General features: G+C 42.8%; 1 pseudogene; it reads left to right on the forward strand.

The window, feature by feature from the left end:
- The first annotated feature begins 1,866 nt into the window (after positions 1 to 1,866).
- LOC132533733 (protein SET-like) lies at positions 1,867 to 9,579 on the forward strand (annotated as a pseudogene).
- Positions 9,580 to 14,716: the final 5,137 nt, after the last annotated feature.

Genomic DNA, 14,716 nt, shown 5'->3' on the forward strand with positions numbered 1-14,716 from the left:
TAACATTTCTCAGTTTTACACTTAACAATAAAACCCCCACTAGGTCCTCTGTCATCATTTTCCAGGACTCTACCACACACCCACCCCAGAATCTTTTACTTTGGTGCAATACACCAACTCCAGTTTAGGTTGACTTTTTTTTTTAATGTTATTTTCTTAAATAAAAAAATGAGTTTACAGCTGGGATGAACTTTTTTCACTATTATCAGTGATCTGATAGTGGCTGACAAGATGATAAGATTACAAGGGTATAGTTGCACATTACACCCACCACCAGAGTTATGTGACACCCTACCCCCACCACAAAATAACCATAGTTCTCACAAAGTTTTTTATTGTTTTTTGTTTGTTTGTTTGTCTGTTTCTGGTGTTATTGCTGGGGCTTGGTCCCTCCACCAGTCCTAGAGGTTTTTGTGTTCCCCCCCCCCTTTTTGTTGCCCTTGTTGTTTTATCATCCTTGTGGTTATTATTGTTATTGACATCATTGTTGCTGGATAGGAAAGAGAGAAATGGAGAGAGGAGGGGAAGACAGAGAGGAAGAGAGAAAGGTAGACACCTGCAGACCTGCTTCACCACTTGTCAAGCAACCCCCTTTAGGTGAATAGCCTGGGGTTAAAACCAGGATGCTTACACTGGTCCTTGTGCTTCAGTCCATGTGCACTGCCACCTGACCCACCTCACAAAGTCTTAGAGACAATTTGGCTCCTCTTTCCACCCACCCCCTTTATCTCTCTCCTCCTTTCTTCATTCTCCTTCATTATTTATCATTTCTCCTCCTCTTTTTCCCTTCCCTTCCGTCCCTCACCCCTCTCCTTTCCTAAGTTTGTGTTTCAACCCTCTATATTCCACACATGAGCAAAACCAAATGGTAGCTGCCTTTCTCTCCCTTATTTCACTCTGTATCATCACCTCCAATAGTCTTTATTTTTAAATTACAAAGCAGTATTTGTCTCATCTCATTTGACACTTCTTTATCCAGTTGCCCCTCCATTCCCTTACCTGTGCCCCACCATCCTGCACTGTTTTTTTCCCCCTCTTCAACTGCTAGTTGTGAATTCTCACACGTTAAACACAGTCATGTAAACCTTGCCCATGGCAAGAACTAGAACTCCATCAGTGATAGAAACAGCTGCTCTAGGGAGCTGGGTGGTAGTGCAGCAGTTTAAATGCACATGGCGCAAAACCCAAGGGCCAGAGTAAGGATCTTGACTGGAGCCCTGGCTCCCCACCTGCGGGAGGTCATTTTGTAAGTGTTGGAAGCAGGTCTCCAGGTGTTTATCTTTCTCTCCCTCTCTCTGTATTCCCCTCCTCCCTCCATTTCTCTATGTCCTATTCAACAACAACAACAGCTCTCCTAATAAAAACAACTACAACAAGCACAACAACAAGGGCAACAAAATGGGAAAAATAGCATCCAGTGGATTCTCAGTGCAGGCAAATAACTCTGGAGGAAAAAAAGAGAAAGAAACAACTGTTCCATCCTACTCCCCAGTCTGTCCCAACAGAGACTAGGGACTAGCTGGACTCTACTCGGAGTGCAGACCACACAGGCTTCAGTCCACAGTAAAGCTAGGGCACCATGGCTATTCCCCTGCCAATAATCTGCTCTGAAAAAAAAACAAAAAACAGGAGAATAGTGCAGTGGGCACAGGGCCAAACCTATATGCCAGGTGGTACTAAGTTAACTGCTAAGGTTGGTCCCTGGCACAACTATACTTTCCAAACTTGTATCAATCTTTGAGGACAGATACACAAAAGTGTTGGCTGTGGTTGTTTGGGGACCATGTGACATTTTAAGTGAAGTGGAAGAAGAGTTCAGGGAACTTTTTGCTCATTTTTCTCTCTTATTTACTGATCACCAAGAGTATGGGTTACTTTTCAAGTAGTCTAAGAGTTGGCAAAGGTAAGAAACACACAGAGTGAAGTGCAGGGAGAGTATAGGGATTTAAGCAAACAGACAGAAATGAACTGGGTCAGAGTTTTCTAAGCTGCCTCAATGCACATACGCTTTTCTGCAAGCTTGGACTTGCATTGCAAAACCCACATGACAGTCACTTTTTCATTCACATCCCTCAGCTGCCACACAACCCAAAGACTCACACTCTGAATAAGGACAGGCTGGGAATGTATCTGAAAGAAAAGACATTTACAATGCCCTCACTTTTGTATTATTCAAAACCTGCCAGAAAGTTAACCCATATCTACTGAGCATATATTAGCTTTTACCAGGCACTTGGTTGGTTGCTAAGAGATAAGAGGCGAGATGATGGGGCAGAGAGAGAACCCACCATGCAAGAGGTAGGCAATTCATTTATTCCCCATTTAACACATATTTATTGAAGAAAATATAATATAATGAAGGAAAAAATGGGAGCACTTAATATCTTAAGGAGTGGTAGGTAAAGCAGGGGAGCACAGGGCCTGCAAACATGAGTTCTGAAGTCAATTACCCAGAAAAGTGATCTTTCTCTCGTTAATAAATATATCTTAAAAAAAAAAGGTGGGGGATGTGGGAGAAAGGCGTTGGCACATACAGTAGAATGCACACATTAATATGCACAAGAACCCAAGTTCAAGCCCCAGTCCTTACCTACAGGAGAATGTAAAACTTTTTTTAAAAAGTCTCTTGGGTGGGGTAAATAGCATAATGGTTATGCAAACAGACTCTCAAGACAGAGGCTCCAAAGTCCCAGGTTCATTCTCCACACCACCATAAACCAGAGCTGAGTAGTGCTCTGGTGAAAAATAAATAAATAAAAATTCTCTTCAATATTAGCTATTTTAACTTAAATTTCTTGTCATTCTTTCATGTTAAAATATTTCCAGGATCAATAAGTATATTTTCTGTAGCATGTATTTATTAATGAACATAAAATAATATAGCTTTATGAACTTCTGCATTATATTAATCCTTGCATATTAAATGAGTGTATATAGTACAAAGAAAATACATTTAATTAAACTATCTCATATATGTGGCAGAACTTGCTTTCAAACCACCCATCAGGAAGTAACTCTTATAACTACCCTTTAGTTTGGTGTTCTTCATAGTCAGGTCTTCTAGTAAAGATCTATTCTAAGCATAATAGTTATGCAAAGAGACTCTCATGCCTGAGGCTTCAAAGTCCCAGGTTCAGTCCCCCATACCTCCATAAACTAGAGCTGAGCAGGGCTCTGATTAAATAAATAAATAGGTAAAGAAAACAAAAAAAGCAAAACGATCTCTTCTAAATTTGTTTCAACTGCATTTGTTTCAGCTGATCAGGTGATAAGAATATATATGTTGAGAAACATCTTTGGTGCATTGATTTTCCTTTCTCCCTCTTTTAACTCATTGATTATTATAAGTAGATAACATCTTAGAGATGAGTTATCAAAACTAAATCAATGGTAGTATATTTTTGAAGTAGGACTCAAAATGAGACATACCTTTCAAAACCCAGCAACTTCTTGCTTTGTTTTACCTAGTAAGTAAAGTACAACAATGTCAATAAAACCAGTATGTTCTGAATCACTTTGTAAAACAATAACAGTAAGAACAAAAACACCACCACCAACAAAAACTAAGCAATGAATTTAAGCAACCTGTGTTTTGAGTTTCCAAAAATGTTATGACTTTCTATATTAAAATACAATGATATATGTTCTTTCTCCTAAACTACTAACTCTATTAGAGATGAAATCTCTTCTGTCCTCATTAAGACTAAATGCAAATTCTAAGAACATTATTTATATTTGATGACAGCAGAAATTGAGAGGGGATACTGAGTTAGAAAGGAGAGACAGAGAGACAACTGCTGCCATGCCTCACCACTCGTGAAGCATTTCCCCTGCAGGGGGGACCATGGGCTTGAACCCAGGTCCTTGTGCACTGTACTGTGCGTTCTTAGCCAGGTGCACCACCTGGCCCTAAGATTCACACATATTGCTTAATTGGTAGGACACTAGTCACCAATCAAGAGAGATAAGTGACTATGTGTATGTGCCCAAATAAAATCCCATGTGTAGCCTTCATTTCTTTTTATATAGGCAGAGAGAGAGAGAGAGAAATAGACAGACAAGCCACAGCACCAAATCTTCCTTCAAATCATTGGGGGCCAGACTTGAACATGGGTGCACACTTGACAAAGCATCACACTACCCATTAGCTATTTTTGAAAAATAAATAGCTGAACAAAAATAACTTGTTTTATTGGACAGAGGTAGAGACGTTTACAGACAGAGACACCTGCAGCTCTGCATCACCACCCATGGAAGTTTTCCTCCTGCAGTTGGGAACTGGAGTGCTTGAATTCCTGTACATTTTAATGCACATACTTGGGCAGGTACATCACCACTTGGACCCTCAACTTTACTACTTCACCACCCACCTTCCTACTTTTTAAAAAACAATTATTGGGGGTGGGGGCTGGGTGGTAGCACAGCAGGTTAGGCTCACATGGTGTGAAGCACAAGGACAAGCATTAAGGATCCCAATTCAAGTCCCTGGTTCCCCACATGAAGGATAGGGTCGTTTCATATGCGGTAAAGCAGGTATGCAGGTGTCTCTCTCTCCCTTTCTTACCCTTCTATCTAATTTCCCTTGTCCTATCCAACAACAATAACAGCAATAACAACAAGGGTAACAAAAATGGGAAAATGGGAAATATGGCCCCCAGGAGCAGCAGATTCATAGTGCAGGCACCGAGCCCCAGTGATAACTCTGGAGGCAAAAAAAAAAAAAGAAAAAAAAACTTACGTATTAACATGAGAGAGAAGGGGAAATAATCACAGCATCACTCTGGCACACTGAACTCAGAATCTCATGCTTTGGAGTCCAGTGTTCTAGCCATTGCCCACCTTCAGGACCATAAAAATTTATTTTCAGAAAAGGAAGACAGAGACAGAAGTAGAGTTCTGGCACTTTAAAGTCAGGAATCAAACTTCTTTATTTATTACTTTAAATTTTAATTGTTATTGATTGGATAAAGACAGAGAATATAGAGAGGGAGAGAGAGAGAAGAGAGACCCGAGATACTGCTGTACTACTCCTCAAGCTTCTCTGCTGCATGTGAGGACCGGGGGCTTGAACTGGAGTCCTAGCACATGGTAACATACATGCTGAACCAGGTGCTCCACAGCCAAGCCCCACAAGAAGCAAACTTCTTAAGTCCAGAGTTAGTGCACAGTGACACATTGAGGGCTATAAAGCCCCCTTAAATGATTCTTGTTCGGTTCTGCTGAGACTTGAATTGATACACATACTCAGTGTATCAGCTGCAAGCTAAGTGAAGGAGCTTTTGAAAGGTGGGAAGATGGTGTGCCAGGAAGATGTGGAGGCAAATTACTTCTAGCTGAGATGATGACCCACCAAAATGCTAAGTCAGTCACTTCAGGCTTCATTTAAAAGGTGTAGTGATTCCTGAAAGTCCTGGGATAAGAGGATGGTATTAACACTCAGAGACAACTTCTTCAATTGTTTAGCATTGCACTCAAATAGACTTTGCTTTTCATGGCATGGCACAAACATATGACAAGGACAGCCAGAGGAATTTCTGAGAGAGATAAAGTGGCATCAAACACCTGAAAGATTAAGTATTCTAAGTTTTGCTATGCTGACAACTGATTATGGCTTTTCAACCAGGTGAATCACCATCTGTTCCCAGAGACCATTCTTTTTTCCTTGGTTAGATAAAGTCTGGGGGTGGGGGGGAGAAACAGAAAAGGGAAGACACTACAGCACTGTCCACCACTGATGAAGCTTCCCTGGGTCCTCTAGATGCTCCCATGTGGGACCTAGGACTTGAATGTGAGTCCTCGTGCATGGTAATGTGTGCACTCAGAGGAAGCCACCTGCCAGCCCCTTACTACCTTTTTGCCATCAGGGTTATCACCAAGGCTCAGTGCCTGCAAGACTCCACCATTTCCAGAGTCCATTCTTTTTATTATTATTATTTTAAACTTTTCTTTATTTGCTTTATAGAGACAGTCAGAAATCACAAGGGAAAAGGGGAAATAGAGAAGGAGAGAGAAAAATACCTGCAGCACTATTTCACTACTTGCAAAGCTTTCTCTGTACAGATGGGGACCAAGGGCTCCAACCTGGGTCCTTATAGGTTGTAACATATGCACTCAACCAGGTGAATCACCACCTGGCCCCAGAGACCATTCTTTTTTCCTTGGTTAGATAAAGTCTGGGGGTGGGGGGAGAAACAGAAAAGGAAAGACACTACAGCACTGTCCACCACTGATGAAGCTTCCCTGGGTCCTCTAGATGCTCCCATGTGGGACCTAGGACTTGAACGTGAGTCCTCGTGCATGGTAATGTGTGCACTCAGAGGAAGCCACCTGCCAGCCCCTTACTACCTTTTGGTGGATAAAACACAAAGGATGTGATTCAAGTGAAGAAGGATCAGTTATATAATGTAACCAATGAGGGTGCTGTGAGATGAAGATTTGGTTAGGGTTTGGACACTGGAGCTGTGGCACCCATAGACACTAATTAGTGTTTGAAAAGTTAGCCATCATCAGCCCTGCAGAGCAGTTAGGCCATGGGATGTGCAAACCTGAGGCAGTTACAAACCTGGCTTGCTGAGATGCTGTACTTCTTGTGGGGAGGCCTCTTCTCGGGCACAGACTCCCTGCTCACCTGCCCTGCTGTACACCAGATGCAGGGGCCTACGAGAATGTTCCATGGCAGCCGGAGTGAATTTAAAGACGGGTGCTATCTTTGTTGATCTCACAGCAGCCTATGACACGGTCTGGCACCGTGGTCTCCTAGTCAAGATCTCAAGATGCCTGCCTCCATGGGTGGCCAACACTATATCGTTTCTTCTCCAAAACAGAAGATTCCGGGTGCATCTGGGTGACAAGTCTAGCAGATGGACACTTGTCTCAAGTGGCCTCCCCCAGGGCTCTGTTCTGGCTCCTACACTATTTAATATTTACATCAATGACCTCCCAGAAACTTCTTCAAGGAAGTTCATCTAAGCCGATGACATCTGCTGTGCAACTCAGGCATCCAAGTTCAACATCCTCGAGGAAACACTCACGAAAGACATGTCTCTGATATGTGATTACTGTAAAAAATGGCGACTAATCCCTAGCACTACAAAAATGGTATCATTTGTTTTCCATCTACACCATGCTTCGGCCTCGCGTGAGCTTAATGTGCAGCTTGGCAATACGAGAATCCAGCATGAAGTCCAGCCAGTCTATCTTGGCGTTACTCTCGATCGCACTCTGTCATTTCACAAATATCTCAAAAAAAATTCCAGCAAAGGTGGGCGCAAGGAATAACATCATTGCAAGACTGGCCAACTCCTCATGGGGCACGAGCGCTTCCACACTACGATCATCATCTCTGGCATTATGCTATTCCACTGCAGAATACTGTGCCCCAGTATGCTTCCGTAGCCCCCATGTCCACTTGGTCGATTCCAAATTATGTTCCTCCATGAGGATAATTTCTGGAACCATCCGTTCCACCCCAGTTCCATGGCTGCCAGTTCTTAGCAACATCGCCCAACAGATATTCGTCGGGATGCGGCATCATCTAAGTTCATTTCCCACGTCTATGCTCGACCGGACCTGCCAATATACTCAGATATCTTCGCCCACCCTGTCCAACGCTTGACGTCTTGTCACCCTATCTGGTCCCCTATGACTACACTGAACTTCTCTGTTCCAGTCTCTTGGAAACAGAGTTGGCAGTCAGCTGAGGTAAAAAACAAACACCTCATCACAGACCCCTGCAAGTGTCAACCCGGCTTTGACCTAGCATGTTATGATTGGGCCCTCCTCAATCGCTATCGAAAAGGCCATCGCCGGTGCACCGCTATGTTCCATCGCTGGGGGGCCAGAGATGACCCGAACTGCCCCTGCGGCCACAGACAGACTATGACCCACATAGTCAACGACTGCCACCTCTCCAGATTCAAAGAAGGTCTCGAAACTTTACATCAGGCTCAACCTGATGCTGTTGACTGGCTACTGAAGAAGGGCAAACGCTAGAAGAAGAAGAAGGTGACAGGTTCAGGTCCTGGCAGAGGGGGGGAGAAATAGAGAGACAGGAAGAGAGAGAGAGAAGTAGGGGACATAGGAGAGAAGGAAAGAAGATTGCATAAATAGCAACTTAAGATAACAAAGAAAATCTCTAAATCGAAGGACCAGTCATCAAAAGGTTGTCTGACAACTTCTAGGTATCTCGAGCACCTAAAAAAAAACAACAACAACAACAACAACAAAACTTTGGATTTCTCCTTATGCTTCAAGCAAAGTCACATGAGCCACAGATATGAGGACCCTACTATTTTCTATTAAGCCACATAGCTCAGTTTAGAACTACAACTCAAGATATATATATATATATATATATATATATATATATATATATAATGGAACACGGTACATTCAGCTCACTTGATGCATTGCTTTTATCTACCTAGGCCATCCTCCTTACCTAATAGATATCTGAACTTTGACTCTTAAGTAGCAGAGAGTCAGCAAAGAGTCTTAGATGAGACTCTCAGGGATTAGAGTTAAGGTGAGATAGAAAATTCCAGAAATCTCCTAGCTGGCTTGTTCCTTAAGTCTATTTCATTCTGTACTTCATGGATATATTCAATTGAATCCTGTTGCTTTTTTACCAAGCTGATTTCTGGGGAGTGACAATTTTGAAGTTAGAACATAAATATAACAAACTCTGCCAACCACTTTTTCAGAAGAGATCAGAATTGTTGGCCAATATGCCAAAGTTTGGGGTAACATTTGTCAACCACCCACAAGTGTCTACACTGCGTGGAGAAGAGGATGAAGAGGCACTGCATTACTTGACAAGAGTTGAAGTGGCAGTATTCAAAGATAGTAAATCAGGTAATAGAATAGACTTTTATTTTGTTGAAAACCCTTACTTTGAAAATAAAGTTCTCTCCAAAGAATTTTATCTGAATGAGAGTGGTGATCCTTCTTTTGAAGGATCCACTGAAATCAAATGGAAATCTGGAAAGGATTTGATCAAATGTTCAAGTCAAACACAATATAAAACCAACAGGAAGAGACATCATGAGGAACCAGAGACCTTCTTCACCTGCTTTATTGACCATTCTCATGCAGATGCAGGTGAGTTAAGAGAGGTCATTAAAGATGGTATCTGGCCAAATCCACTACAATACTACTTGGTTCCTGATATGGATGATGAATAAGGCGAGGGGGAAGATGATGATGATGATGATGATGATGAAGAAGAAGAAGAAGAAGAAGAAGAAGAAGAAGAAGAAGAAGAAGAAGAAGAAGAAGAAGAAGAAGAAGAAGAAGAAGAAAGATTAGAAGATATGAAGAAGTGGGAGCCTGGTGGTGGTGCACTTGGTTGAGCTCACATGTTACAATGCACAAAGACCTTGGTTCAAGCCTCCAATTTTCACCTGCAGGGGGGAGATCTTCACAAGTGGTGAAGCAGTACTGCAGCTGTCTCTCTGTCTCTCACCCTCTCTATCCCTCCCTTCCCTCTTGATTTCTGACCGTCTCTATCCAATTAACAAATAAAAATAATATTTTTTTAAAAAAAGAAGATATGAAGAAGGAGACGAGGATGAAGGAGAAGAAGATGTGATGAGGGGGAGGAAAGAGAGGAAGATGAAGGAGATGACTAATGAAACACTGATTAATTCCTGCATTTTTAAATTTTCTCCTGTCCCTGGGAGCAAGTTGCAGTCTTTATTTTTTTCCATTTTTTTCTCTCCCCTTGTACACAATCACCCTGTCTTTGAGGTCTCCTCTCTCCTTTATACCATAGTTATCAAAATATTGGGGGGAGGATACCTTGACAGAATACAGTTGAAAAGAATCTCTATCCTTTTCTATTCCAAACTAATATTTTTCTATTTTTTATTTTTTTATTTAAGAAAGGATTAATTAACAAAACCATAGGGTAGGAGGGGTACAACTCCACACAATTTCCACCACCCAATCTCCATATCCCACCCCCTCCCCTGATGGCTTTCTCACTCTCTATTCCTCTGGGAGCATGGACCCAGGGTCATTGTGGGTAGTAGAAGGTGGAAGGTCTGGCTTCTGTAATTGATTCCCCTCTGAACATGGGTGTTGACTGGTCGGTCCATACTCCCAGTCTGCCTCTCTCCTTCCCTAGTATGGTGGGCCTCTGGGGAAGTGGAGCTCCAGGCCACATTGGTGGGGTCTTCAGTCCAGGGAAGCCTGGCCGGCATCCTGATGACATCTGGAACCTGGTGACTGAAAAGAGAGTTCACATACAAAGCCAAACAAATTGTTGAGCAATCATGGACCCAAAGCTTGGAATAGTGGAGAGGAAGTGTTAGGGGGATACTCACTGCAAACTCTAGTGTACTTCTGCTTTCAGGTATATATTTTGCAGCAAACTAATATTTTTTTCCACTTAAAACATTTTTAAGAAAACCTTTATCTTTCTGCAGTTAGCAGAAAGACAGCTTTGTGTTGTTGTTGTTTTTCAATTTTTTTATTTATAAAATCAAACACTGATAAAAACCGTAGGATAATAGGGGTACAACTCCCCCATCCTTTTTCAACAAAAACTTTTGGAATCAATACCACCATGCTCTGTGGGAACAAAGAACAACTTTCTGCTCCCTCAACTCTGCTAGAAGCTGGGGGCTTCTGTGTAGTAGTGCATAGAATTCTAGCTTTTTTCCTCCTTTCTCTCAGATCTTGAATCTATGGCAAAGCAGGCACCTTTTCAGTTTTTGTTTGTTTGCTTGTTTTTGTTTTTGCCTCCAGGGTTATAGCTGGGACCCAGTGCTGGCACTACAAATTGACTGCTCCTGTTGGCCATCTTTTGTCCATTGTTGCTGCTGTTATTCTTGTTATGACTGCTGTTAGACAGGACAGAGAAAAATTGAGAGGAGGGGAAGTTGGAGAGGAGGAGAGAAAAACAGACATCTGCAGACCTGGTTCATGGCTTGCAAAATGACTCCCCCCTCCCCCCCCGCAGGAAACTGAACTGGGATCATTGTGCACATCCTTGTGCTTCACACTATGTGCGCTTAACCCGGTGCGCTAGCGCCTGGCCCTCATCGTAGTTTTGAATCATCATTCCCAGACTATTCCAGTCTGACTATTCTAGTCTATTTTCAGTCTGAAAATGTAATTCAGGAACTAGGTGGTGACACACCAGTACAGTGCATATGACAGTGCAGAAGGACCTGGGTTCAAGCCTCTGGCCCCTAACTGCTGCAGGGAGGGAAGTGTCATGAGTGATGAAGCAGTGCTGCTGATGCTACTGCTGCGTATGTTAGTGCTGCAGATGTTCCTTCCCTCTCTTCTCTAATTCTCCCTTCCCTCTCAATGTCTGTCTCTATCCAACAAATGAATAATGAAATGAAATAGTAAAGAAGTGAGTGCAGATGTAAAAATAAAAATGCAATTTTATCAAACTTTGAGCTGTGGATGTATCATAGCCAATGAGCTTTATCAGAGTTGAACTACCGTTAACTGGAAAAGAAAACCATCATAAAATTCCTTTTCAGAATCCAAATGTTACAAATAATCTTCTCAGTCAAACTGAAAGTCACAGTAGATTAATTCAGAACATGATGCCAACTGCATTTCTATCAACAGAGCTTCTTGACCCATGACAACTAAGATGATCAGGGCAGGTTAAGAAATGTACACATTGGAAGTTGGGGGATAGCACAGCAGGTTAAGCGTACATGGCACAAAGCACAAGGACCGGTATAAGGATCCCGGTTCAAGCCCCTGGCTCCCCACCTTCAGGGGAGTCACTTCACAAGCAGTGAAGCAGGTCTGCAGGTGTCTATCTTCTCTCCCTCTCTCTTTCTCCCACTCCTCTCTCCATTTCTCTCTGTTCTATCCAAACGGTGACACCAATAACAACAACAATAATAACTACAACAATAAAAACAACAAGGGCAACAAAAAGAAAAATGAATAAATATTTTTAAAAATCTTAAAAAAAAAGAAATATACACATCAAGGGCGGGTAGGTGGCACACTTGGATTACACATGACCATGCACAAGGACCCAGGTTCAAGATCTCAGCCCCCAACTGCAGGGGGTGGAGGAGGGGGGAAGCTTTAGGGGTAGTAAGGCAGTGATGCAGGTGTCTTTCTTTTCCCCTCAGAATTTCTCTCGGTCCTATAAAATATAAGAAAACTAAAATAAAGGCAAAAGAAAAAAAAAAAGAAAGCAGACACTGTATTACTGAGTCTCCTTGCATAAAAGTTCCTAAAATACTGGTATCTTCCCTTATGTATAAATGGTTCAACAGATGCTGACAGTATACCAGAGGCTATGAATACACATGCTCACACATAACATATACCCATAATTTCATATCAATACTTTAAAAGAAGCATTATTCTTGGGGGATGTTAAACGGAAATGAACTCAATTTCTGTACTTTTTCTGAAAACCTAAGTTATTTATTTATTAGTAAGGCAGAGGTTATGGAGGAGGAGAGGTAGACAGAGTGAGAACCAGAGCATCACTCTGGCATGAGATGCCAAGGCTTGAACTCAAAACTTCTTGCATGAGAGTACAACAACATCACCTCTCAGGTGTACAATGACCTTTTTCTAAAAAAACTGACATACAGGGCAGGGGTAGATAGCATAATGGTTATGCAAGGAGACTCATGCTTGAGGCTCTAAAGTCCCAGGTGATCTAAAATAAGTATTTAAGATATCACCGAGTGAATGAAATCTTTAAATAAAAAACAGATTTTTAAGTATCCAAGGAGTCTCTAAAACAGCTGACTCAGATAGTACAGAGTTTTGTCATGCTCACGATCCAGGTTGGAGGCCCCGCCCAATGCACTGTAGGAAGGCGCGCTACTATGGTCCTTAACACCATTCAACAAAAATGCTGCAACACTGAACAGCAGCAAGAAAGCAGAGCTCTGGGACATTTCCAGGCGTCTTCCAAGGTGGCGAGCCAGGCTGCCTCCAGAGTATTCCTGACCATTTCAGGGGGTGACCTCGCCCCTGTCACACAATCTAGCCCAATGGGCATCCTTTCTGGGGACCTTACAAGGAGGCCTGCTACCGACCAACACGGGGCGACTGGGGAGAACCTCAGGTCCGGCTTGCCCTGGAGTCCTCCAGGCTACACCCGGCCCGGTAGGTCTACACTGTCCGAGCACCGGGGTCATTAAAAAAACAGGGTCCTCAGACCAGATGAGAACTCCCGACTGCCCGCCGGGTGACAGGAGCTCCAGCAGAAGTCTACACTGCCAGCCACGCAGCTTGACCTGGGTGGGAACTGGAGCTCCTGGAGAGGGTGATGAGCAAAGAAAGGCCCAGCCAGGATGCGCCAGCAGAGGCCAGGCTTGGGGCCAGACATCCCTGCTCCCCGCCCAGCCTGGCGCTCACCACCACCCCCACCCCGCCCTTCCTCACCAGTCTCCCAGCCACTAAGCAGTGAACAAGGTGGAGACCCTGCACCAACTGTCGAGCAACTGAAACCTTTGATGAGTCGCAGATACACCAGGCCAGGAGGGGAGGAACTCTGTCCAGCAGATGCAGGAGGCTCTAGGGCCCACACTACAGGGCTACCAACTGCATGACCTCTGACCTCCCTCACAACTAGCTACCTGCCCTGGGGACCAGTACTTCAGGGGCATGTGCCAAGCTCTTCCACAATCACCTATAGTGATTTTCTTTGGGCGGTGGGAGAGTGCATTGAATTTTGTAAACCACTACTAATCACAATTTTCAAAAAGGAAAAATAAATGCGCAAGATGATGTATTATCATGATCGTTGTTATATAAATAAGGGCCATAAACCTAAAAAAAAAACTTGTCAAAAAATCAGTCTTTGTATTTTGTGATCACCTGACTTTTCTTTCCAGATGTTAAGAGAGAGAATCAGACATCTCTTTCTCTCTCAGGTACGTGGTAGCTAAACTTCAATAGTTTGTGAAGACAGCTCTACTATTTGTATTCTGAACATAATCTGCTGAGACACTGAAAGTGTCACTCAGAAACAATAGGATGCTCTGGATCTCCCACCCCACCACTACCTTGTATTAAGAAATAAATTAAATATTTTATAAATCCTTTTCAAATTTTTATTTATTTATTTATTATTGAATGCAGTCACAGAAAGGGGCAGTGGGGATAAAGAGGGAAAGAGGGGGGTCGGGCAGTAGTGCAGTGGGTTAAGTGTACATGGCACAAAGCATATAAATATCATGGTTCACAGCCCCCAATCCCCACCTCTAGGGGAGTAGCCTTATAAGTGGTGAAGCAGGTATGCAGGTGTATATATTTCTCTCCCTCTTTCTGTCTTCCCCAACTTGCTGTGCTAGCTTCACTGGAGAAAGAGACGAGGAACTCGTGGCAGTGTGATAATACAATTCTTATTGATGCGGACACCCCAGAATCAGGAGCCAGCACAGTGGGTTTAGCCACAAAGAGCTAGCAAAATATCCATGCTCATGGATTGGGAGAATAAATATTATCAAAATGAATATTCTCCCCAGAGCCATATACAAATTTAATGCAATACCCATCAACGTTCCACCAAGCTTCTTTAAGAGAATAGAACAAACACTACAATCATTTATCTAGAACCCGAAAACACCTAGAATTGCCAAAACCATCTTGAGGAAAAGAAACAGAAATGGAGGCATCACACTCCCAGACCTTAAACTATATTATAAAGCCATCATCATCAAAACAGCATGGTACTGGAACAAAAATAGGCACACAGACCAGTGGAACA

This window comes from Erinaceus europaeus, chromosome 17, assembly GCF_950295315.1.
Source record: "Erinaceus europaeus chromosome 17, mEriEur2.1, whole genome shotgun sequence".
Taxonomy (NCBI): Eukaryota; Metazoa; Chordata; class Mammalia; order Eulipotyphla; family Erinaceidae; genus Erinaceus; species Erinaceus europaeus.